A 25,210-nucleotide genomic window follows, 5' to 3' on the forward strand; every position below is an offset into this window, starting at 1 on the left:
AACACTCCAAGAAAGAAGGTACTAGTGTAAACACACTATGCTGATTGAAATTTCCAGATGTAGAATGCTCTCACTCCACCCTATCTACTCAGCAAACTCCTGCTCACCCTTCAAAGACAATCTCAAAAGAATCCTCCACCTTAAAGTCTTTCCTGACTTCTGCAAATAGTTTGTCACTTTCTCTTCTAGGATATTGTATACTAACACACAGTTTTTTTTTTTTTTTTACTAAAGATCACAGGAGAAATAAAAAACAGAACCAGGATTTGAATGCAGATTAGTCAAACCACAAAGGCCTGATCACATTACTTATTATGATTTAATTTACACATCAGTCTCTCTTTTTAGAATCTGAAGTCCTTAAAGAAATGAATCATCTTTCCAATACCATTCCATCCCAGATTTAACCATACTATCCCTAGGAATAAGCAATTTAGCTCCCAAACACCACCGAGAAATAAAAATGTTGAAATTAATCTCTTCCTCTCCATCAACTATTTAGAACTCTTTCAGGGTTAAGAGCATCCAAGGATGCTGCTGATGTATATTCTAAAATTATAATGGAAGACCACAACACAAACCACCAACTCTCAAAAACTAAACAATTATCCAAATGTACAGCACTGGCTTTTAGGCAAGTCAGCCCTAGAACACTACCTATGATGGGTATTTTACTCTGGACATTGCTGTGAATCACCAAGAAGCTACTCACAACAGTTCTTTGCCCAATCCAGTATTTCTAGCACCTGTCAGTCCCAATTTTGTTCCAGTATTAATTTGATACAGAGGGTATCAAGTGTTTGCCTACTAACCACCTAGTAAACTAAATAATGCTCTTCCCCTGGCTCTTCCCTCACAAAAAAGTGAATAAATAAATTTCTGTTGTGCAAGCTATCCACTTTGAGGCATTTTTTACAACAGCCCTGGCAAACTAATACACTAGCCAAACTCAAGAACCTCAAATTGAATACAATAGAAGTAATTGCTAGACTAGAAATTCAGAGACCTTTTATCTAGTCTTAAAGCATGGCAATTTAAAAACTGTGTAGCCCAGATTAAATCAGTAGCTTCCTTGGGGCTAGGTTTCAATGTCTGAAAACCAGATAATCTTTGAAATCTGAGCATTCCAGAATCCTAGTTTTTAATTCAGGGTCCTGTTTAAAATATGGTACTCCTGATAATTAATACTAAAATTAGCAATCTAAATACAATAGGGGACCCTGATTCTGATAAATCAAGTAAATAACAAACCATACATTCTCCTTTCCAGGTTAAGATAATGTTACTTCTCAATTTCTGGTTATGATAAATAGGACAAACATTAATTTCCAGAAAGTGTATCTTCGCATATATTTTTTAACAGTAACTCACAAAAAGCAGTCATGTATTTCATTAAGAAACAGTCTAGCAGGGGATCCGGAGCAGCTCGGAGGCGGTGAATAATAGCTCTTCAAGTCTGCAATAAAAAATGGCCTCCAATAAAGCTACATTGCAAAAAATGGGAAAGAAACAGAATGGAAAGATTAATAAAGTAGAAGAGGCGGAGCCTGAAGAATTTGTGGTTGACCGCCATGTAGTGAATGGGAAGGTGGAATATTTCCTGAAGTGGAAGGGATTTACAGATGCTGACCATACTTGGGAACCTGAAGAAAATTTAGATTGTCCAGAGTTAATTGAAGCATTTCTTAATTCTCAAAAAGCTGGTAAAGAAAAAGATGGTACAAAAAGAAAATCTTTATCTGACAGCGAATCTGATGATAGCAAATCAAAGAAGAAAAGAGATGCTGCTGATAAACCAAGAGGCTTTGTCAGAGGTCTTGATCCTGAATGAATAATTGGTGCCACAGACAGCAGTAGAGAATTAATGTTTCTCATGAAATGAAAAGATTCAGATGAGGTAGACTTGGTGCTGGCAAAAGAGGCAAATATGAAGTGTCCTCAAATTGTAATTGCATTTTATGAAGAGAGACTAACTTGGCATTCTTGTCCAGAAGATGAAGCTCAGTAATTGTTTGCGTTGCATTTATATATATAAATATATATATAAAATCTGGGTCTTTGTTTTTTGGTTTATTAGTGTGAAGAAATAACATTCTAATGAAAATCAAGTTTGATATGTTTGTTTTGAAGTAGTATTGGGGGAGTTGTTGGGATTTTTTGCATCTATAGCACTGGTTACTTTGAACAAATAAAAGCTTTCTGTAGTTGTTTCCTTCATCAGAAAAGAATATTTGAGACCATGGCATATTATCCCCCTGCATCAGAGAATACCTTTTCTAAATGTTGGGGGAAATCTTTATAGTTGTTACTCAGTCAGAATTTGTGTTAAACTCCTATATGCCTAAGGACCATTCTGGGTTTTTTGTTTATTTAGGGCTTTTTGTGTGTATACTTAAAAGTACATACATAAGTGGTTTTCTTTTCTTTTTGTTATTTTTGAAACATTCACCAAAACAAAAACAGCATTTTATAACCATGGATAAGGCCATGTTTCTGGGATGCTATCATTTTCAGCAACTTAAGAAATAAATCAAAGTTACATTGAAATTTTTCCTGAAGCCTTAACCTTTCAAATTTTGTAATTAATTGGACAATTTAAATATAATGTAAAGAATCTAAATTGGACAATTTAAAAGCAGCCATATCAGAATCAATATCCCTAGTTACAGTCACATAAATGCAAGTTTATTTGCAAGATCCCTGAAAGGAAAATTGTAATCACCACCAACAACCTCCCCACCCAAAGGGCAAAACTAGACAAGTTCACCAAGTTTTGGTGTACTTTAATTAGGTAAGCAAAACTTAGTTATTATTTATTTTTTTTTTATTTTATTTATTTATGATAGTCACAGAGAGAGAGAGAGAGGCAGAGACATAGGCAGAGGGAGAAGCAGGCTCCATGCACCGGGAGCCCGATGTGGGATTTGATCCGGGGTCTCCAGGATCGCGCCCTGGGCCAAAGGCAGGCGCCAAACCGCTGTGCCACCCAGGGATCCCCTTTTTTTTATTATTTTTTTTTAATTTTATTTATTTATGATAGTCACAGAGAGAGAGAGAGAGGCAGAGACATAGGCAGAGGGAGAAGCAGGCTCCATGCACCGGGAGCCCGATGAGCAAAACTTAGTTAAATGGATATTTAAAAGTTCCTTCTAGTGAACCATTCCTTTTCAAGAAGTTGAAAACCCTTGTGCTGTATTGACTAAAAGGTCATGATTCATGGAGCATCTAAGACTTCGTTCATGGAAACCTAATCATAACCAGGTGGTTAGAAATGTTCGCAATTTAGCACCTGCTGGAATAAATGGGTGGACAGACTTCTATAATCCAAATTCTTGACCTGCATGTTTTTTCTCCACCCCAACTCATTCTTAACATGTAGGCTCAATCTTCTCAGTATTTGAACTACTGGTTCAGCAGAAACCAGGAAAAACGATAACCCTGTAGTCAGAATGTTATCCAACTGTATATTGTTTACTTTATTGTAAATACTGGTAAACAGTGGTCAATAAATAGTTTTATATTCCTTTAAAAAAAAAAAAAGAAACAGTCTAGCAAATAATATAAGCAAATATCTAGCAAAACACATTAGAAGTAATAGTACTTTCATCTAATTCCTACAAAACAGATTCCTACATTGTATTATAATTGTTTCTTCAACTCTGAAGCAATGTTTTATAATTTGCCTTTCAAAGTACTTGCTGACAATAAAATGCATTTTAATTTGTTGCCATATTGATTTCCATGAATTATTTAGGCAATTTTTACCAGAGCAGGGAGAACAAGTTTTTCCCCAATGAAATGTGGTTTTTAAATTGCTGCTATTAAGTCAATGCATTAGTTAGGATGAGGTATACTGACACATAACAGGAATACCCAAAATATGAGTGGCTCAAACAATATAAAGATTATATATATGTGTCTGTATGTAGAAGTATACGTGGACACAGATATACACATACATATAAAGAAAGAAAATATGCTAGCATATTAGTTTATTTCTGTATTTCTAATGCTTCATTTATTTTTGAGATGTTTCCTTCTAAACCAGTGCTGCTCAATAATTTAATATAAGCCACATATGTAATTTTAAATTTTATTAACCACATTAGAGGAAAACATAAATAGGAGATATTACGTTACATTTTATTTAACCCAATATATCTAAAATATCATTTCAACATGTAACAAATACGTTTAAATTATTAATTTTATATTTTTTATTCAAGTCTTCAAAATAAAGTGTGTATTTTATGCTTTCAGAATATTTCATATGGTCACTGACTACATATGGCTGGTGGCTACCATATGACTGCACAGCTCTAGACAGGCCTCAACCACCTTTCAAACCTCAACTCAAGCATCACCAGTTGTATGAACTACTCCTTTGACTTCAATAGTACATCGCCCCTTCAGTGTGGCCCACTATATCCTAATTTATTTCTATCACAGAGTTTATACATTTAATGCCTGTATTTGTCACTCTCTACAGTACTAAAAACTCCAAGGCAGGGACTTGTTTTGATCATTGTATCCTCAGTGCCTAGCACTATATATGGTGAGTATTCAATAAATATTTGTTTGAACAAAATGAGTATGTAGTCAGATACGGAGGCTAGGCTGAAAATGAGTATATACAGTCAGACCCAGTAGACCATTATTTAGGGAATAGGAGTAAGGGCGAAGAAAAAAAAAAAAAAAAAAACTAGATTACCTGCAAATGAAACATAGTACTCGAGAATCTTTAATCTAATTAAGTCAATTAGAAAACAAATTAGGGCAGCCCGGGTGGCTCAACAGTTTAGCGCTGCCTTCAGCCCAGGGTGTGATCCTGGAGACCCGGGATCAAGTCCCACATCAGGCTCCCTGCATGGAGCCTGCTTCTCCCTCTGCCTGTGTCTCTACCTCTCTCTTTCTCTCTGTCTCTCATGAATAAATAAAATCTTTAAAAAAAAAAAAAAGAAAAGTAATTAAGTCAATTATAGAATGCTATATAATTCAATAACAGTGTATATTAAACATTAATATCCGCCTATCACAATACAAAACAAAGCTTTTATAAGAACTCTGGTTTTTTTTCAGGAATAAATTATATTAATAGAGGCCCTTCTTTTTTTTTTTTAAGATTTATTTATTTATGATAGACATAGAGAGAGAGAGAGAGGCAGAGACACAGGAGGAGGGAGAAGCAGGCTCCATGCAGGAAGCCCGATGTGGGACTCCAGGATCGCACCCTGGGCCAAAGGCAGGCGCTAAACCGCTGAGCCACCCAGGGATCCCCAATAGAGGCCCTTCTTAATAATAACATATATCACAAATGTGATACATCTAATTATCAAATTGTATTCTAATAAACTACCTCTCTATTAATATATCTTTATTCCTTTTACATACAAAGATAATAAATTAGAGCTCTAAGATACAAAACACTTTATGATATTGATCCAAAACCCCAACCACTCTCTCCTTGGAACTAATCTATGTTGTAAATGTCTATATCCCATATTTCCTAAGCAGGTCATCTTCAATTTATTCAGAGTTTGGCAGCATAATTTTCAATGTAATTAGATTCAGCTGTCATTCTGAATGACAGTTTGTCACACAGTAACTAAAATATATTAGTTTACCTTTCAGAGTGCAATCACTAATCAGGTTAAACATTATTTCTAAAATAAAAAGAGCCCAATATAATTAACTTAAATCAGTAAATCTGACTAAAATATATTTGCTCAACATAATTCCTATAGAAGTTTCTAAGAGTATTTTCACAGAGAAAAATGCTTCTTCAATAGCTATTCAACCCATCCCTAAAATAAGCCAATCATCCTAAAAATGAATGCTTTTGATCCCAGATGAGAAAATGTTAATAGTTCAAAACAATTTCATGACCATTTAGGCAATCTTGTTGAACTGTGACCAATGAGTTCACTCAGGCCCTGTGTGGTACCAATGAGACCAAGAAAATGGGTTATATTTCCATTTGAATCTAAACTTAGTACAGTGAATGGTTAAAAGAATGAGCCTACAATCCCACTCAATTAGGGTCCGCTGCCTGCCAGGTGGATGATTTCAACAATAATAGCAATGAAACAAATATGTGAACAGATTAACCGCTAGCAAAAAAATAATTCACACCTTAGCATATTTTATTCATAGTAACAGATACTCCAAAGACAACAATGTGGAAAGTCAAACTTTGGTAAAGATGAACATTAAATCTCAACTCTTAAAAACCTAGACAAGTAAATATGCTACCTTATAAATAGTTACTGCATTTTTACATATAATAATTATACTTGACCTAACTTCTAACATTTTTTTTCTGGAACATTCTTTCAATTCTGGAACTCTATGAAAAAACTATAATCAGCATCTTTTCAGCAGTGGGAGGGAACAGAATTTCCTTACAGAGGAAGAAAAATTCAAAACAGTACTTATACCAGACTGGTTAAAGAAAAAGACTTATTTATGGTGATCCTGATACTGAACTGTATCAAGCCAGCTTGAATTTTCCTCTAGATTTCAGAAAACCATTAACTTCACTTTGATAAAATTTTTAGAATTCTGATTTTATGAGACTGACGAAAATCAAAATAATTTCTAACATCCTCACTTCTCTTCCTCCACCTTCTCTCTTATTCATGAACTACAAATGCCCACAGAGATCTAGCTCTTTCACCTCAAGAGGGTAGGAGGCAATGAAAACCAAACCCTCTCTCCAAGGGGCCCAAATTTACATAGGTGTATTTAAACTACAGCTTTTACCCAGTAAAATATAGGTGTCATATATCCTACCATCAACCACCTTTTCAAATCTCAACCTAAACATTTTTTAAAATTAATATTGAGTACTTAGTATGTATGAGAACCTTCATCAGGTATTGGGAAAATCTCTTCATTGTCCCTTCCCTCAACCACAACTTAAAAATTTGAATCCATCATCCCCTACTTACTGAACTTATACTTACTAATACTTACTTATTAGAACATACTCTAAGAGTGAATCTTTTTTTCTTCAAAGATAAAGGGTAACTACATGGTAAGTTTAGGAAATCATGCAAAGTGTAATTTACTTCCCAAAGTTTTCAATACGAGACCTAATTACTGAGTTAGCTATATACCTAATAATTAAGTTAGCTGTACACAAAAAATAAAATAATGTGAGCCTATATAATTTAAAAGTTTATCTGATAGCCACTTAAAACAAGTAAAATGAAACAGGTGAAGTTAACTTTAATATATATACATATCTTATTTATATTATAATAACCCAAGAGGCAACATGACCAAGATATTTTCATTTCAACCTGTAACCAACATTAAAATTAATGAGATAGTTTACTTTTTTTTTCAGACTAAGTCTTTAAAAATGGTATGTATTTTAAACTTAAAGCACATCTACATTCTTACTAGCCACATTGTAAGAAGTGCTCAATAGCCCCAAAATGTAGTGGCTTCTACACTGGATAGTATAGCTACACACAAGCAAAGAAATGGCACTTCAAAACAAGTAGTAAATATATAAAAAGACAAACTTACAATGAGACAAAGTTTTCAGTAGACTTTAAAATGACATAAGTATAGCCATGATTTATTAATTAATTAATTAATTTAGTAAGTTATTTAAGATAAGCTAGGCCTAGGGGCACCTGGGTGGCACATTTGGTTAAGTATCTGATTCTTGATTTTGTTTCAAGTCATGATCTCAGATTCATAAGATCAAGCCTCCCTCCCACTGGACTCCAAGCTCAGCATGGAGTCGGCTTGCCTCCCCCACCCCACCACACACAAGCTTGCATGTGCTCTAATAAATTAATAAATAAAATATTTAAAAGAAAAAGATAAACTAGACCAATGGTATAAAAGAAAATGAATAAATTATGTTATTTCTTTAAGACAAAGGAAAAAAGGGTTAAAACTAAACATCATCTTCAGAAGCTGTGTACTATATAATGTGAGTTCAAGCAGATAAGGGCATGCTCTCTCAAAGCTTGTAACTAGGTAGATAACATGATAGATAAATTTTAGAGAAAAGGTTTTTTCTTTTAAAACAGATTGTTTAATGGAAGCACATTTAAAAAAAAAAACTCTTAAGGAAAAATAAATTACAGGTTTTTTGTTTTCTTTTTAATGAAGGAGGAATTGAGGCAAAATCACTACTGAATATTCCATAAGAAACTGAAGTCACTGTAACAAATTAGCTGCTGTCTTCCATAATTAATTAATTTTTTAGGTGACAAGAATTATTCACATGTGAGTGTTCTGGTCTTCCTTTCTCTGTACTTACTCAAGAGAATTCTGGCTTGGCCTGCAGAAGTGAAGGCCTTCACTTCCCCCACCCTCTGAGACTGTCTTACCAATCTAAATGGAAATTATTTTAGGCTTTGTAATTTAGAGGAAAGAAGAATACTAAGAATTTAAGGGGTTAGTACTATGGGGTGATTTTTTGACAAGTTCCAGGATAAAAGGATCAAAGAGCAGCTGTATTATGGGAACAAAGCAAATGAGAGAAAGAGAGTATATTTTTTTAAAAAACTATTTACTATAGTCTGTATATCTCTAGTCCATGTAATATTCAAGAAATAGGAGTAAAGAACCTGAATCATATAGAGATTACTTTTTCTTATTGGAGACGTGTTTTTTTGGTTACATCAACAAAGAAAGTGATGCATGCGGATCATGAATTTATAAATGTAACATAGAAATATAGTCTCCAGAATATCTTATCTGTGTTGTCAATGGAGACGAGTTTGAATAAAAAACTCTTATTCTGTGAAGACATATGCTAAGTGTAATTAAGCCAGACACAAAAGGACAAATACTATATGATTACACTTGTATGAGGTACCAAGAACAGTCAAACTCACAGGGACAGAAAAGTATAATGGTGGTCACCAGGGCCTGAGGAAAAAGGACTGGGTGTTACTATTTAATTGGTACAGAGTTCCAATTTAGGAATATGGAAAAAAGTTCTGGAGATGGATGGTGGTGGTGGTTGCACAACAATGCTAATGTACTTACTTGTAGTAGTGCCAGTAAACTGCACACTTATAAATGGTTATACTATTGAATTTTCTCCTATTGTATATTTTATCACAATAATAAAGGACATAAAGACTTTGAATAAACGGAGTTAACTTTGAAATAAACCTAGCAGTAATGACATTTGAAAAAATAAAAATAAATTCTACTGACTTCTAAAGCCACATTTTACCACCATTAAAAATACATTTTATTTAAGATACTCAAGCCTATTTGTTGAAGATAAGTGTGCTGGATGCCTAACATTATCTTTAAAAATTGACTAAAATATAGCTAAATGATATAGCTAAATTAATATAGCATATCAGAAACTGATTTTAAATGTTAATAATAAAAGGATTTATTTGGAGACATTCATTTCCCAACAAAAGCATATTCCTTCCCAGTTGGATATAGTATACAGGAACATTTTTAAAATGTTATGGCTTTAAGAGAATACTGCATATAAAAACTACACGGCATCTCCCCAAAAATGATCTGTGGAGTTTCAGAGATTAGGATAGTAGGGGAACACATCAATTTGGAAATATCATGAATAACAGGTTTTAGAAAATACCTGGTAACATACCTTATGTCTATTCTCTTAGTCTCATGCATATGGCTACAATGTGTTAAAGGGAAAAGACCATTTCTTTTAGTAAGAGTTCAAATAACTGGAGATTTTGCAAACTATTTTTTTGTGTGTAGCTCTCCTTAGCTACTCATAAAACCCAACTTATCTTACCACTCATAGAAATACCTGCCAAGCTAAGCACTAAGGAAAACAAACATTATTCAAATGCACATATATGAAATTCATATCCAAACAATTAATTTGTAGTACAAACAAAGCATCAATATCTTTAGAAGGACAGTAATTACACATTTCAAAAAGTACTAGAAATAGCCGGGACACCTGCACCCCGATGTTTCTAGCAGCAATGTCCACAATAGCCAAACTGTGGAAGGACCCTCGGTGTCCATCAAAAGATGAATGGATAAAGAAGATGTGGTTTATGTATACAATGGAATATTACTCAGCCATTAGAAATGACAAATACCCACCATTTGCTTTGACGTGGATGGAACTGGAGGGTATTATGCTGAGTGAAATGAGTCAATCGGAGAAGGACAAACATTATATGGTCTCATTCATTTGGGGAATATAAATAATAGTGAAAGGGAATATAGGGGAATGGAGAAGAAATGGGTAGGAAATATCAGAAAGGGAGACAGAACATGGAAGACTCCTAACTCTGGGAAACGAACTAGGGGTAGTGAAGGGGAGGAGGGCGGGGGGTGTGGGTGACTGGGTGGCGGGCACTGAGGGGGGCACTTGATGGGATGAGCACTGGGTGTTACTCTGTATGCTGGCAAATTGAACACCAATAAAAAATAAATTTATTATTACAAAAAAAAAAGTACTAGAAATAGAAGTCAATGCCATCAGTTAAATTTTATCTATTCAGCTTAAGTTTCTCTTCTCAGGTACCATACACTCAAAATAAGTTTCCTCTATCCTCTGCCTATATGAATCTGTCCTTATTTTTTTAAAGATTTTATTTTTTTTTAATAATTTCCATTCTCAATGTGGGGCTCGAACTCACAATCACAAGATCAAGAGTCACATGTTCTAGAACTAAGCCATCCAGGCACCCCATTCCTTTATTTTTATACATTATTCATCTAGCATTTATTGAATGCCTACTATGTATACATAATTATTACACAACAGTATAACAAATATTATATCTTTCAACAGTCAAAAGAAAGGAAAAGTTGACAGGAAAAAGGTATACCCTTCTATGTTAAAGAGTCAACTTATCAGAAGTCTGGATGAGTACAAAAAAGTTACCGACATATACAGAACTCCTGAAATAATTCACTGAATTGGACTTTAATAAATGTTAATCTCCTGAGTACGCCTGAGAAGGGAAAAAAAAAATGTGAACATTCATGGATTAAAACAGAGGGATTTCAATAAGAAGAAATAAGGTTGACCTAACTATAGATTGTAGTTAACATTGACAAAGCCATGGAAACACTCCCTAATGATCTGAGTCTGTATGTAAACTATGCCCTCTTTGTAGAAAGCTTTTCCATTCTTCCTTTTTTTATCTTTGAAAATAGCTGCTTGTCCTTTAAGATCCAGTTCAAAAGTCACCTAACAATGTGACCTTCCTAGAATCCTTCAGGAAAAGTTAGTGGATCCACTGTCTCTATGGCATTTTATTTAAATCTTTGTAATATCCCTATTTACCATTGTAATTTATCTGCTTATTCTTCTATTTCCTGTGCTGAAACTTCAGTTAATTGAAGGGAGGGACTATGCAATTCTTTTTTATATGCCCAATGAGTATCTTTACTCTGGCAATAGAACACTAGGTTAGGATTACTCAGTAATTTCTTTAATCATTACTTTAAATATCCTGAGCCTGCGGGGGGGGGGGGGGGGCAACAACAACAACAAAAAAAAACAGAACAAAACAAAACAAAAGCATGCTCCTGTTTGAAATGAGCTGGGGCAAAGTGGAACTGTAGGCACTAAGATAAAATGAAAAACAGCACTGAACTAAGAGTCAGGGAATCTAAGTGTTAAGTCCTAGTCTGTTTAAAACCACAGGATCTTGACCTATCTGGTTCTCTTTCCTTGCCTAGGCAAGTGATAGAATCAGGCTACTTCACCAGATCTGAAGACTCTATGATCCTTTTCAAATTTAAACTTTATTTTAAACATAAACCATGAATATATACACCTAAATATCTTTAGCTTTCCCCACACACACCGGGAAAAATAAAAATTGAAATGTTAAAAAAGAGGCAAACATAGAAATCAGGAGAATCACAGAAGCCTGCAAAGACAAAATTTATACCCAAGTCAAAAGTGACCAAAATAAGCAAACTATATCACATGTGAAAAAAATTCTCATTCCAAAAACAAGTTCAATAAGCAGTACAAAATTCCAGATTCTACAATAAGTACTCATGATACCAAGGTGACTAACACAATGTTCTGATCTCAAGGGATTCAGAGGCTCTAGAGTAGTTTGAATATTTAAACAAATATTTAAAATAGAATGTGCAAGTGCTGAATCTGAAGAATGTACAAAATAATATGGGAGAGCACAAGATGGCAGGAAGAGCTTTTAGGGAAAGACCAAAGAAGGTATGGCCTATGGAAGGGATGAGAATTAAATCTTGAAACACAAAGTAGGTGTTCTTTAGACAAAGGTGGAAGAATAAGATGACTTGAGAAATGCAATAATTATTTGGCAAGTAACAGTCAAATTTTTTTTTCAGATTCCAAACATTCTCTTTATTACGTGTTTGATCCAGAGGAGAAACTAAGTGCAGGTGGGGGGTGGGCTGGTGGGGAGGGGCCACCTTGCCTGGGAGGCCCCCCACCATGCCCCCCCCCCCCCCCCCCGAGAGCCAAGCCATGCCCTCCTGGCCCCCTCAGTATAATAAAAAAAACAATTTTCCAGGGATTACTCATATCTCATACGATTTTTAAACTAATTTAAATAATTTACATTCAAGGACTTTGAAAGGGTAATCAAGTTATACAGAATTAGTACAAATCAAGTAAAATAATTTTATGACCTTTTATAATAAAATATTGCTTATATAACTGAAGCTAACACTTCTCTTTTAAGATACTAGACTTAGTTTAACTCAGAAAGAACTATTTTATTTCATTGAAGATTTTACATTTATCAAGATGATAAAATGAAATAATACACATCATATGCTTAACATACTGCTTCAGTAAGAGCAAGCTGCTATCACTGTCATCATCATCATTAAAGGCTTCTGTATATTTTAAAGAGCAATGAACCTGAAAATGGAACATCCAGCTTTGAGTCTCATTTCTGCAACTAAACTGTTTTTGCAAACTTGAACAAGCCACTTAACTTCAGCTGTCGTTTACTTATTATACTAAAGTAAAATCACAATTACTTCAAAGGGGATGGGAGAGGATATTAAAAACATAAGGTATGAAACCAAACCCAATCTATTAAATGCCAATTCCCTCCCCATAAGTAAAAATTTTTAAGGTAACAGTAGAAATATGTATATGCCATCTTTAAATCAGCTGCAGGTTATTTCTCTAAGAAAAATGAAGGTATTTGCTAAAGATAAATATATCTAGATATTTACACTTCCATAAAATTTGCCATTTATCAATGTTTGCTTTACTTTCCTAAACCGAGAGAAGAATTACAATTACAAACTGGAAATTATGTTACCTAGCCTCTAGAATAACTTCTATAACTCATTTGTTCTACCCAAACAAACATAATATACGTGAGGGTTCATTTAATTAATACGAATATGTAACAAATCTACTTTTTCTACATAAAATAAATATATTAATGCATGCTATTACTCTGGTTCAAGGTAATATCCAAAGTACCAACATTTAGCCTAAGAAAAGGTAAACAATTCAAAATTAGTTACCATTTATAATACTGTATAACCAATTATTCCTCAAAACTCAAAAATAAATAGTTCACAATATAGTTTTGCTAAAATCACTTTTGTATACAAATCCATCAAATTGTCTTGCATTCATTTTGATTTCCTGTAGACAGCTAGTCCTGAGTCATCCAAGGGCAGCATTCCCTACAACAACACCAACTCACTGAGGTTGGCTGGACCCTCCCTTCCAACATCATCTCTTCATATAGTGCTGGCCGTTAGAATAATTTCTAAGTAGCTTCACTTTGTTTAATAATATAAAAGACTCTAGCTTTTGAATCTGAAGGCATGAGTCCCAACTCTGCTGCTTAATAGCCTTATCTAACTACTTCACATTTCCTGCAGCCTTAGTTTCCACATCTGTAGAGGAGGAATGGTATCTGAACAAGAAGTTATTCTGAGGACTAGTTAACACAGTACAATTTTACAAGTGTATTTTAAACAGTTAAGAGCTATTAATATTTTCCCAAAAAAACTGATCACAAAATAGTTTTTAATCCTCTAACTTGCCCCTTAGACTTATTACTCAAGTAGTCTCCTAAATATTTAAGCTAATACTCCCAAAGGGAGGAATTATTTACTAGGATCACCATTTGTATCCTACTATATCTGTATGCAAAATTCAGCCATGTGAGGGAAGGAAGAGATAGAAGTGATCCCAGGCAAAGGAACTTGTGTTACTTCATGTCTGTTCCTTCCCCAGTTTTCCATCTTCCTTATACAAAACTAAGTAATTAGGAAAAACTACCTCAGGTACTACTAAAGACTATGCAGAATGCCAGAGAACAGACCTCCTGTGATTCACCAGGAAAGCCTGATCTATAGTACCTGAGACCCCTTCCCTGACAGATTCACAGGGCTCAGGAACTCCAAACTAAAAGAGAATAGCTCAGTTTTATTTAGATCATTATCTTTTCTCTATGATCAGATGATCCTCAGATTCAAGATAAGAATAAAGGTAACAATGGTAAGCCTTAAATAAACTGTGTATCAAATGCTTTACATATATTATTTCATTTAATCTGCCCAACAACCTTGAGTTAAATATCTCCTTTTACATATAAGGAAGCTGAGGCATATAAAGTTTTAATGGCTAAATGATATCATAATGCGGAAGTAAAATAATTTATTTAACCTTAACCTTTTTCTATCGTTGAACATTTATGTTGTTGCCGATTTCTTAATGTCATAAAATTACATTTATTGCTCATACTTGTCCACAGGTAATTCTTCCTTAGTCTAAAGAACTAAGATTAACAACAAAAATCTCTTGAAATCTCTTAAGACATAGGTTAAAATGTCATTCAGAACAGCTGTTAACATTTTACATGCCCTACAACATCATTCAAGATTACTTTAGTGGGGCCCCTGGGTGACTCTGTAGGTTAAGCATCTGCTTTCAGCCAAGGTCATGATTTCAGGATCCTGGGATGGAGCCCCTGCCCCCGACCCCACCATCAGACTCCCTACTTAGCAAGGACTCTGCTTCTCCCTCTCCCTCTGCCCCTCCTCCAGCTCATGCCCACCTATGCACACACGTTTTCTATTAAAAAACCTAAAAAAAAAAAAAAAAAAAAAAATTAGCATGCCTAGGAAACAATGGCAATTTTCTCTTTAATCATTTGTTTTCAATTGTGTATCACTATTATGTTGTTGGTGAAAATAAATTTCTGTATTAGTTAGCAACATATATTTCTTCTTGAAATAGAGCAATTCCATTGGCAAGTTAATATTTTTCTTATGACTTGTCCTGTAATACCTAACACCTAAGGTTTTTGTTTTTTGTTTTTTAATTTAATTTAGAATATTGGTCAGGAATCACTGGGGTGCAGTGGATAGAAACCCAACTCAAACTAGCTTAAAAAAATAAAACAGGAAATATATTTGCTTATTAATACATTGAAAAGTCTGGGGATATGTTGGGCACGAATGGTTCCAAAGATGTCATCCGTAATCTCTCTTGGTTCTAAGTGCCTCTGTGATAGGTCCATTCTCAAGTACACTCTGCTTCATGGTAACAGACTACCAGTCAAATATAGACTTATATTCTAAACGTCGTATCCACTCCAATGGTATCTTTCTCTTCCTCTGACAAATGAAAGAAGTTACCAAGCTACTCAGATGTGCAGCTAGATTTTTAACCAAAAGTTGTTACTGATGAGCCAGGTCCAGATTCTGTTTCATATTCAGGAAAGCTGAAAGGAATCCAGGGAAACTCCAAACCATATAAACAGAGTCAAGAAGGGATGACTCCTCAAAGGAGTGTTAAAAAATCTAAAACTGTTAGCAGCAGAAAGAATGGATATTATGCAGCCAAAACCAATAGAAAATTGTAATATTCTAGCCCCATACACCTTATACACCTTCTTATATACATAATTTTTAATACCCATGTTTAAAAATGTTACTACCTTAGCCACAATTAAAAAAAGAAAAGGTACTCATCACTTTAAGGGGATGCAGGGTGAGGAGGAGGTAAGGAATAGACAAAGACAACTCAAGTTACTGCATCAAGCTACAAGTCTAATAAATAAAATCTTTGTGCTATGAATTGGTCAGGTCCAAATGTGCGTTCTTTTTGGTGGTATGTCATTATCTGACAACATATAGCTATATAACAAATTTATCTCCCTGATACTTAACATAGGATGATAAAAGAACATAAATAATAATTCCTACTTAGAAGAGTGGCAAAGATAAACCATGGTCCTTAATTTGAAGCACAGAACATACACTACCGGTTAGAGTGGCAAGAATTTCTTATCCTAGCAATGAAGTTCCTTGTTCAGCCAATTCAGATGTATTCATTTCTCCTAGATCAGAAGACCTCATTTGTCCATCTACCCTTATGGCCTTAGATTTTCTGTCCAGCAGCTACACTGCTTTAGCAGCCTACTTCCTCTTACCTAAGCTTAGAACTGCCTTAGAAGGAAAAGAACACAAGTCTTCATTTACCAGACTTAAAGTCACTTAAAGAAGTAGTTTTCCTAAAATCATAATAACCTTTTGATCAATTAACTTCAGTCAACTGAATTAGCATCAAAGCCAGAATCTTGTTAAGGTACAGTTTACCAATCTTTTCCCTGAATAGCCAGGGGAATATTGAAAAAAGAAAACCAGAGCCAGGGGCATCACAAGGCTGGATTTCAAGTTATACTACAAAGCTGTAATCATCAAGACAGTGTGGTACTAGCACAAAAACAGACACATAGATCAATGGAACAGAAGACAGAAACCAGAAATGTGCCCTCAACTCTATGGTCAACTAATATTTGACAAAGCAGGAAAGACTGTCCACTGGAAAAAAGATAGTCTCCTCAGTAAATGGTGCTGGGAAAATTCTGTCATGTGCAGAAGAATGAAACTAGACCATTCTCTTACACCAGACACAAAGATAAACTCAAAATGGTGGAAAGATCTAAATGTGAAACAAGAATCCATCAAAATCCTAGAGGAGAACACAGGCAACACCCTTTTTGAACTTGGCCACAGCAACTTCTTGCAAGATACATCTATGAAGGCAAAGGAAACAAAAGCAAAAATGAACTATTGGAACTTAATCAAGATAAAAAGCTTCTGCACAGCAAAAGAAAGAGTCAACAAAAACTACAAGACAACCTACAGAATGGGAGAAGATATTTGCAAATGACATATCAGATAAAGGGCTGGTATCCAAGATCTATAAAGAACTTCTTAAACTCAACAGCAAAACAACAAACAATCCAATCATGAAATGGGCAAAAGACATGAAAAGAAATTTCACCAAAGAGGACACACACATGGCCAACAAGCACATGAGAAAATGTTCCACGTCACTTGCCATCAGGGAAATACAAATCAAAACCACAATGAGATCCCACCTCACACCACTGAGAATGGTGACAATTAACAAGACAGGAAACAACAAATGTTGGAGAGGATGTGGAGAAAGGGGAACCCTCCTGCACTGTTGGTGGGAATGTGAACTGGTGCAGCCACTCTGGAAAACTGTGTGGAGGTTCCTCAGAGAGTTAAAAATAGATCTGTCCTACGACCCAGCAATTGCACTGCTGGGGATTTACCCCAAAGATACAGATGCAGTGAAACGCCGGGAAACCTGCACCCCAATGTTTATAGCAGCAATGTCCACCATAGCTACACTGTGGAAGGAGCCTCAGTGTCCATTGAAAGATGAATGGATAAAGAAGATGTAGTCTATATATACAATGGAATATTACTCAGCCATCAGAAAGGATGAATAACCACCATTTGCTTCAACATGGATGGAACTGGAGGGTATTATGCTGAGTGAAGTAAGTCAATCGGAGAAGGACAAACATTATGTGGTTTCACTCATACGGGGAATATAAAAAATAGTGAAAGGGATTATAGGAGAAAGGAGAGAAAATGAGTGGGAAAAATCAGAGACGGTAACAGACCATGAGAGACTCCTAACTCTGGGAAACGAACAAGGGGTAGGAAGGGGAGGTGGGCAGGGGGATGGCGTGACTAGGTGACAGGCACTGAGGGGGGCACTTGATGGGATGAGCACTGGGTGTTATACTATATGTTGGCAAATCAAACTCCAATAAAAAATATACCAAAAAAAAAAAAAAAAAAAGGTTTCCGACTTCTAAAAATTTCCTAACAATATTCAGTCTCCCAGCAATAGACTTTCATGGCAGTCATTCCCTTCACCCTCAGCTTAGTGATTTTCCTTGAAGCAATTTGAAACAATAACCTGGGTGAGGAGGCACAGGCTATACTCTTACTCATTCCCTGGAAGCACTCTCTTTTAAAGCTCTTTAGTAACTGGATTGTTACTTTGGTCAGGAAGCTGAGAGTATAATGCATGAGGTGCTTGAGAGAAGCTTATAAAACAGAATTTTATGTGATTCTAATTTAACCTCTTGCCTTTCCTCTTACCAAGTTTAGCATGGGGTAAAAAAAAAAAAAAAAAAAAAAAAAGCCTCTTCAACCTTCAAAGTTCTTGATATTCTGATTCTCTGCTATGCAGAAAAGGCCACTCTTACTTGGCAAGACAGTATTTTCTCTCTCTGCTTTCAAGGACACCCGCCTGTACCAAAGCTAGTTGCCCTCTTATGAAACAATATCAATGAAGGCCACAAAAAGTGGCCAAAACACTACAATATCACTAAAGTTACCACCTCAGTAATCCCATAGGCAAAGATAACACAGGTGACAATTTAAAACAGGTGTTCTGCAATTCCTTAAAAGTAACTTCTAGGGGAAAGCAAAGTCCTCATTGCCTTATACTCCATTTCAACGTTTAAGGTCTGTTCCTTACAACATCCATTTCCTAAAGTCTATGCTAGTAAGGATTCTTTCCATTTACAAGTGACAAAGATCCAATTTAAAATGACTTTAAGCTAAAATAATAATAAATTTTAAAAGAGAGAATTTAATGGTTAGAATATAATCACAGGGAACTCCAGGGGCTCAAGAATGTTATTTCTGTCTCTCTTGGCTCAGTCAGTTAAGCATCCAACTTGTGATTTCACCTCAGGTCATGACCTTGGGAGATCATGGGATCAAGTCCAGCTTTGAGCCCAGCATTGGGCTCTACGCTCAACAGGAAGTCTGCTCCAGGTTCTCTTTCTCCCTCTGTCCCACCCCTCTTCATGCAAATGCTCATGCTCACAGTTTGTAAAATAAATAAATCTTAAATATATATATATATATATGTATATAATATTTCTCTCTCTTCATACTTAGTCAAATTCTAATATAGGCACTTCAATATAGCTATAGGATGAATCTACCAGTTCAGCATCCCCTATAGAGTTTCAGCACAAGTCCTATGACTGACCCTGTGACTCCTTTTGAGTTAAAATGTTCATCCCTACACCAATCATAGTGATTCTAGCCATGCCTGGGTAAATATGCCCAACCCACCTAAACAGCTGAACCAAAAGTGGCGGATAAGTGGTTCCTCAAAGGCAACTGCAATATCTTTACCAAAAAGGGAAATATGTATCCTAGACAGACAAAAACAAGAGATGTCCACTACTCCTGGTAATATGACATATTGGAACTTTTTAATTTCTACTCAAAGCACCGTATGCATTCCTTGCTAATAATAACATAATCTTTGTCATGTGCTTATATATTTGACATACACATAGGTTTACTGTAAGGAAAAGTCTTATCAGACTCTTATTTCTCCTCATATTCCAGTTTAAAATAACATTTACATGTATAGTAAGGCCTATATAATGCATACATATTCTCAACACGCTTTTCTAGTCATAGAACTAGACAATACATTAAATGAGTCTCATTTATTTCAGGATCTTGGGTCTGGACCTTACTGTTGATCATAATTTCAGAAACTGGTCCTCTACTTCCTAATAATAGGGTCATGCCTACTCAAAATTCATTTAACTTACCCAAGAGCCAAAAACATAAAAAATGAATATGAATCCTCAAATTCTGATATTAGATCCTAATAAACCCATTTTAAGTTGAAAACATCAAAAGCCAAAAATGCATTTAATACATCTAACATTCCGAACATCATTACTTGGCCTAGCCCATCTTAAAAATGCTGAGAATGCTTACATTAACCTACAATTGGGTAAGTCATCTAACTCAAAGCCTATTTTATAATAAAATGTTGAATATCTCCTGCAATTTATTGAATACTGTACTGAAAGTACAGAAAAACAGAATAGCTGTATAGGTACAGAATGGCTGTCAGTATATCAGTTGTTCAACATCATGATCCAGTGGGCTAACTGGGAGATATGACTTGCTGCCTAGCATCACAAGAGAGAATCATACTGTGTATCACTAGCCCAGGAAAAGATCAAAATTCTAAGTATGGTTTTTAGTAAGGGTGTATTACTTTTGCACCACTGTAAAGTCAAAAAAATCATAAGCTGAATTCAGTTAAGTCAGGGACTGTATGTACGCATAAAATAGCCTCTTGCTCTCATGGGGTTCACAGGGGCAACACATATAAATAATAGATAGATAGGTAGGTAGGTAGGTAGGTAGATAGATAGATAGATAGATAGATAATAGATAGATAGATAACAATACTGGACATATAAATAAATAAATAACAATACTGGAGAGTGATAGGTGTGTCTTTTTATTAGGAGATACTGGTTTCCCCACTAATCAAAAGTAGAGTGTTCCTATGAAACTTTTCATAAGCCAAAATGGCATAAAGCAAAGGGTATCTCCCACTCTCCAGAAGTTGGCAATATGCTACTTCACTTTTACAAAAGACCTATTACAGCTACAGTAATGGCTTTTTTTGTAAAAGCAAAAATCTTCAGATTTCTTTTGGCTAACAAAAATAGGTAGTAATGTGGATCTTTCGTAAAAATTAAATGGCAAAACACCAACTTTTGAAAAGATACCTGTAAGCTGACAATGCACAAAATATGAAAAGTACAAGCAAGAAATTAGAAGCCTATGAGACTGATGCAAAATATTTAAAATAAACAGTCAAAAATGTAGATGGCTGAATTTTATGATACAGTAGTACATCAGTGATCCAAAATGGGGATTGAATCTGTTAGGACCACACTGTGTTTACAGAAAGCATGGCAAAGAGAGAATCTTAAGATACATTTATTTAACAGCACAGTATTTGCCAAAAACTGACTAGCAGTATATGAAATACTCAGAGTTAATATACCTTGTTCATAATCTGGCTATAGGATATTTGCTTTTTACTGTCTTTTTTTATTCAGGTATATTAACGTAACAGTGTCACATTAGTTTCAGGTGTTCAATATAATGATTCAACAATTCTATACATTTCTCAGTGCTCATCAAGACTGCTTTAGTGTCATTACATGACTAAATTAATCTTTCTGTGGAAAGTCTCAGAACTCTAGATAGTGCAACTTCCAAAGTTTACAAATTCATTCTTAATTTAACTTTCAATATCCAGTAGCAAAAATAAAATATAATTCAAGTTAATATGAAAAGACTTACATGACAACATAAGTTAAAATGCAGAAAATCATCTTTAAATATAAGTAAATGTGGTTCTGTTAATATTAAGGACTTTCCTGATGCAACTGCCTATTTTTAAAATAAATTTAGTTCAGATGCAAAACATACCTTTTGTTTGAGAAATTCTAAGTATCTTTAAAGTGAAAATGATTCTGATTATCAAGCTACAAATGAAAAACTCTAAGAAAACTTACTGTCACATTCCAGTATGAGAGAATCACTTATAAATTCCGTTTTAACAAAAATACTATAACCCATATGCACGGCAGGAGAGGAAATTTGCTCACAAATCCCGGGAAAAGTATCTTGTATTGCTTTCAATACAATATGCCATTCACACGTTAAAAAATGAAATGATCAGAGGAAATATTTTCTACAAGTAAAGATAACTGACAGTGCACTGTAATTTGCAAATAAAAATTTACAAATTAAATACTATAGAATTATACTACCCAAGACAGCTATTCAAACCCGGTGTGAATTCTTCCATTAAGTAAATATCTGTCCTCTGTTTTATCTTTTCTAAAACTATATTTATATTAAAATCTTTGATAAAAAGAAACTTTCATGTTATAAACAAACAACACATGATACTTACATAGCATTTACTTTAAGGACAGAAAAATCTTATATAAACATATGTTAAGGGCGTTTACAAAGGAAGCACTGGATTAAGCAGTATGCCTATTTTCTAACTGAAACAGGCAACCAAATGCCTAATCTACAGTTAGTCTCTCTTATACCACCTCATTAAATAATTCTTCCTAAAAGGACGCCTGGGTGGCTCAGAGGCTGAGCGTCTGTCTTTGGCTCAGGGCGTGATCCCAGAGTTCGGGGATCAAGTCCCACATCAGGCTCTCTGCATGGAGCCTGTTTCTCCTCCCTCTTCCTATGTCTCTGCCTCTCTCTGTCTCTCATGAAATAATAAATAAAATCTTAAAAAAAAAATCTTCCTAAAGCCAAAGTTTGTTGATGATCAGCTTCTCTCACAGCTACACTGCAAAATTCTTGACAGTATACTCTTATTGTAACACTATTTACAAATTAATTTACTCATCTTCCTGATGCTATAGTAAGTGCTATATTTTAATGCTTCAAGTTAAAAAGTATCATTATACAAAAATATATCCATCTACAATAGAAATTATTCATTCTATTTATCATTGCATTGATGATTCTTCCACAAATTCACAATCCACCTGAGTAATGGAAATAGCTCTACCTTTGGCAAACAAAAAGCAGAAAAATTACAGCCATGGCTGTGTAGAGTCCTATATTTCACTACATGCTTAAACTTTACTCAGCAAAACTTTTAATTCTTTGGGCAAGGTTAGAGAGAAATAGCACCTGAAAACCAAGTATTAGTATTCTCATACTGAGATAAAGAACGTACAAGAAAAACAGAAAAATATTTGGCAAAGGTGACTGAGACTGTTTAACGTAGAAACTGTTTTGTTTTCAAGTTTCATTAGTTCCTCTCCCTTCTCTCCTCCTCCATTCACTATTTCCACCTACTTTTTAAATTTAATGTTTTAAATTAAGATTGAAAATTGTAAAAAAAAAAAAAACTCATTTTAGAGATAATATTAGAGGCCTCCAAATTCTAACCAGTCACTGAGTTCCCTAAATGGATTGTACTGATTTATCTTTTAAGAAAATAGAATTAAGTTTTGATAATTATTTTTTTAGATGCCTAGGATTTCCAAATATTTTCAGAATCAGCTTAAATTTTCACATAACATTTCTATCATGAGATAATTAGAAAGATAAAGCTCTAAACCTACGGTTCAAGAAATATTACCCTTCAAGTGATCAATTTGTATTCGGAAATCAATATAACTAACCTAACAGTAAATAGCTCCTTTTGTCATATATTCTTTTCTCCAAAACTTTCCATTTAAAGACCTATTGCATTCTTTAAATACGTACAAAGATATTTTAAACCTAACCTTTTTTATTCCAAAATCAATGCAGTTACAAGGTTTTATGTGGATTTGGGATGTAACCTTTCACTATTACCTTATTTCTGATTACTCTAATTAAGCTTAACAGTAAAGTTAGTCTCTAACATAATGTTTGCATACTGAGACTTCACGCCAGATTTTCATTGCACTGAGGGAGAGTTAAATTTCTTTTCTATCTCAAAAGAAGTATTTCGCTTCCTTTCTTAACCTACTGTATATCTATAGAACCCCATCTGTTAGGAACTGATCTGGCATACATCAGTAGTGCTGCAGAGTCCAAACTGGTTACACATTCAAATCAGTTTCCAGCTTGGGAGAGCTCTATTGCCTCTTATCGTGTTAAAATGTATTTGTATGCTAAGTAAGCATACAAATACGTATTAAAATAACCTAATATCACATCATCTAAAGTAAAAATGGTATTGGTTAGTTGAAAGCTGGAAAACTTTAAATGTGTTCTTTCGAATTTACAGAAATACAGTACCTGCTAACATACTACAGTATTTTGATATTTCACCTTGTTTATTTTAAGAAAAGGCAAGTACTGACCTTCTACTTGCTGCTGGTTAAAATCAAAACTATCAAGAAACAATATTTCTGGTATTGTTTTGAAAAGAATTAGGTCATATTGAGGTGACATTTCCCTAAACTTGCAATGACTTTTGTAGTGATTTAAGGGTACACAGAGTTAGAAAGAGGTGTATTCTTTTTAAATAGTAATAAATATAACAAAGATACATTCTCCTATCTCTGACTTGAGGTACTAGCAAAAAAAGAAAAAAAACAAAAACCAGCTTTAACTTTTCTGTGAATTTAAGAGGTTCATAATAAGCCATAGACATTAATCCATATCTCAGGACACCACTGCTGTAGCTGCAGCTTTCTTTCAGTTTTCCAGTAAATCAAATAAAAATAATTGCTTGGCTGAAAAATCAGACTATTATAAAATCTCCCTGTAAGCATATTTTTATATTTCTGTGACTCCACACCAAATACAACAATCAATAGACTGGTCTTGATTTAAGCCTGGTCTTCCAAAACCCTGCCTTAACAGTATGTCAAAGACTAGATGTTGCAGAGGAAACTGTTTTAAAATCTTTGCTGCAGCAAAAAAAACTGCATTTGCAAAACACTAAAAATGAACTACTCTTAATTATCCGCAGTTTATGATTCTCCTCTATTTCTTCTCATTTCTTCCCCTGACATCTTGAACACTCCTCAGCCTCTCTGTATATAGCGCAAAACATTAAGTCATACACAGTTCTGCAGTAACTCTTTCTTCTCATGAAAGAAACCCAAACCTATGGCTGCATTTAACACCTTTCCTCTAGCCTTTATCCACATGCCACGCTCTCAGAAGGCAACGTAGAAAACCAACCTGTATGATTCGGTGCCCTCACATCTCGGGTGCACAAAAAACAAAAAACCAACAACAACAAAAAGACTAGGAGGTCAGCATATTCAGGGCAATATTACAAGGGAAGAAGGCTGCCTAAGAGGAGACGGGGCGAGGGGGTGGGGGGTGGGGGGTGGGGTGGGGATGGGGATGGGGATGGGGATGGGGCCACAACACTCTCCATCACGGCCCTCTGGATATATTTAAAGGCAGATGCAAAACTGCATCATTTTTCTCATTCAAAAACATCACACCCCAGCTGCTCAAGTTAGAGCTAATGCGCTTCTCCCATTTCAGTAGCACGGGGGAATTTAGGCTCCAGGGGCAAGGCTTTCATCCTCGGAGAGCGACACCACAGACAATTAAGAGTGTGCAA

At 34.9% G+C, this 25,210-nt stretch overlaps 1 protein-coding gene and 1 pseudogene across 11 annotated transcripts in view; one reads left to right on the top strand and one right to left on the bottom strand.

Annotated features, from left to right (window-relative positions):
• NBEA (neurobeachin) overlaps positions 1-25,210 on the bottom strand; it is a 674,173-nt gene that overhangs the window by 648,144 nt on the left and 819 nt on the right. The window lies entirely within an intron of this gene.
• On the top strand, positions 1,418-2,757 carry LOC140615693 (chromobox protein homolog 3 pseudogene; annotated as a pseudogene).

This window comes from Canis lupus, chromosome 24 (assembly GCF_048164855.1).
Source record: "Canis lupus baileyi chromosome 24, mCanLup2.hap1, whole genome shotgun sequence".
In the NCBI taxonomy this organism is placed as follows: Eukaryota; Metazoa; Chordata; class Mammalia; order Carnivora; family Canidae; genus Canis; species Canis lupus.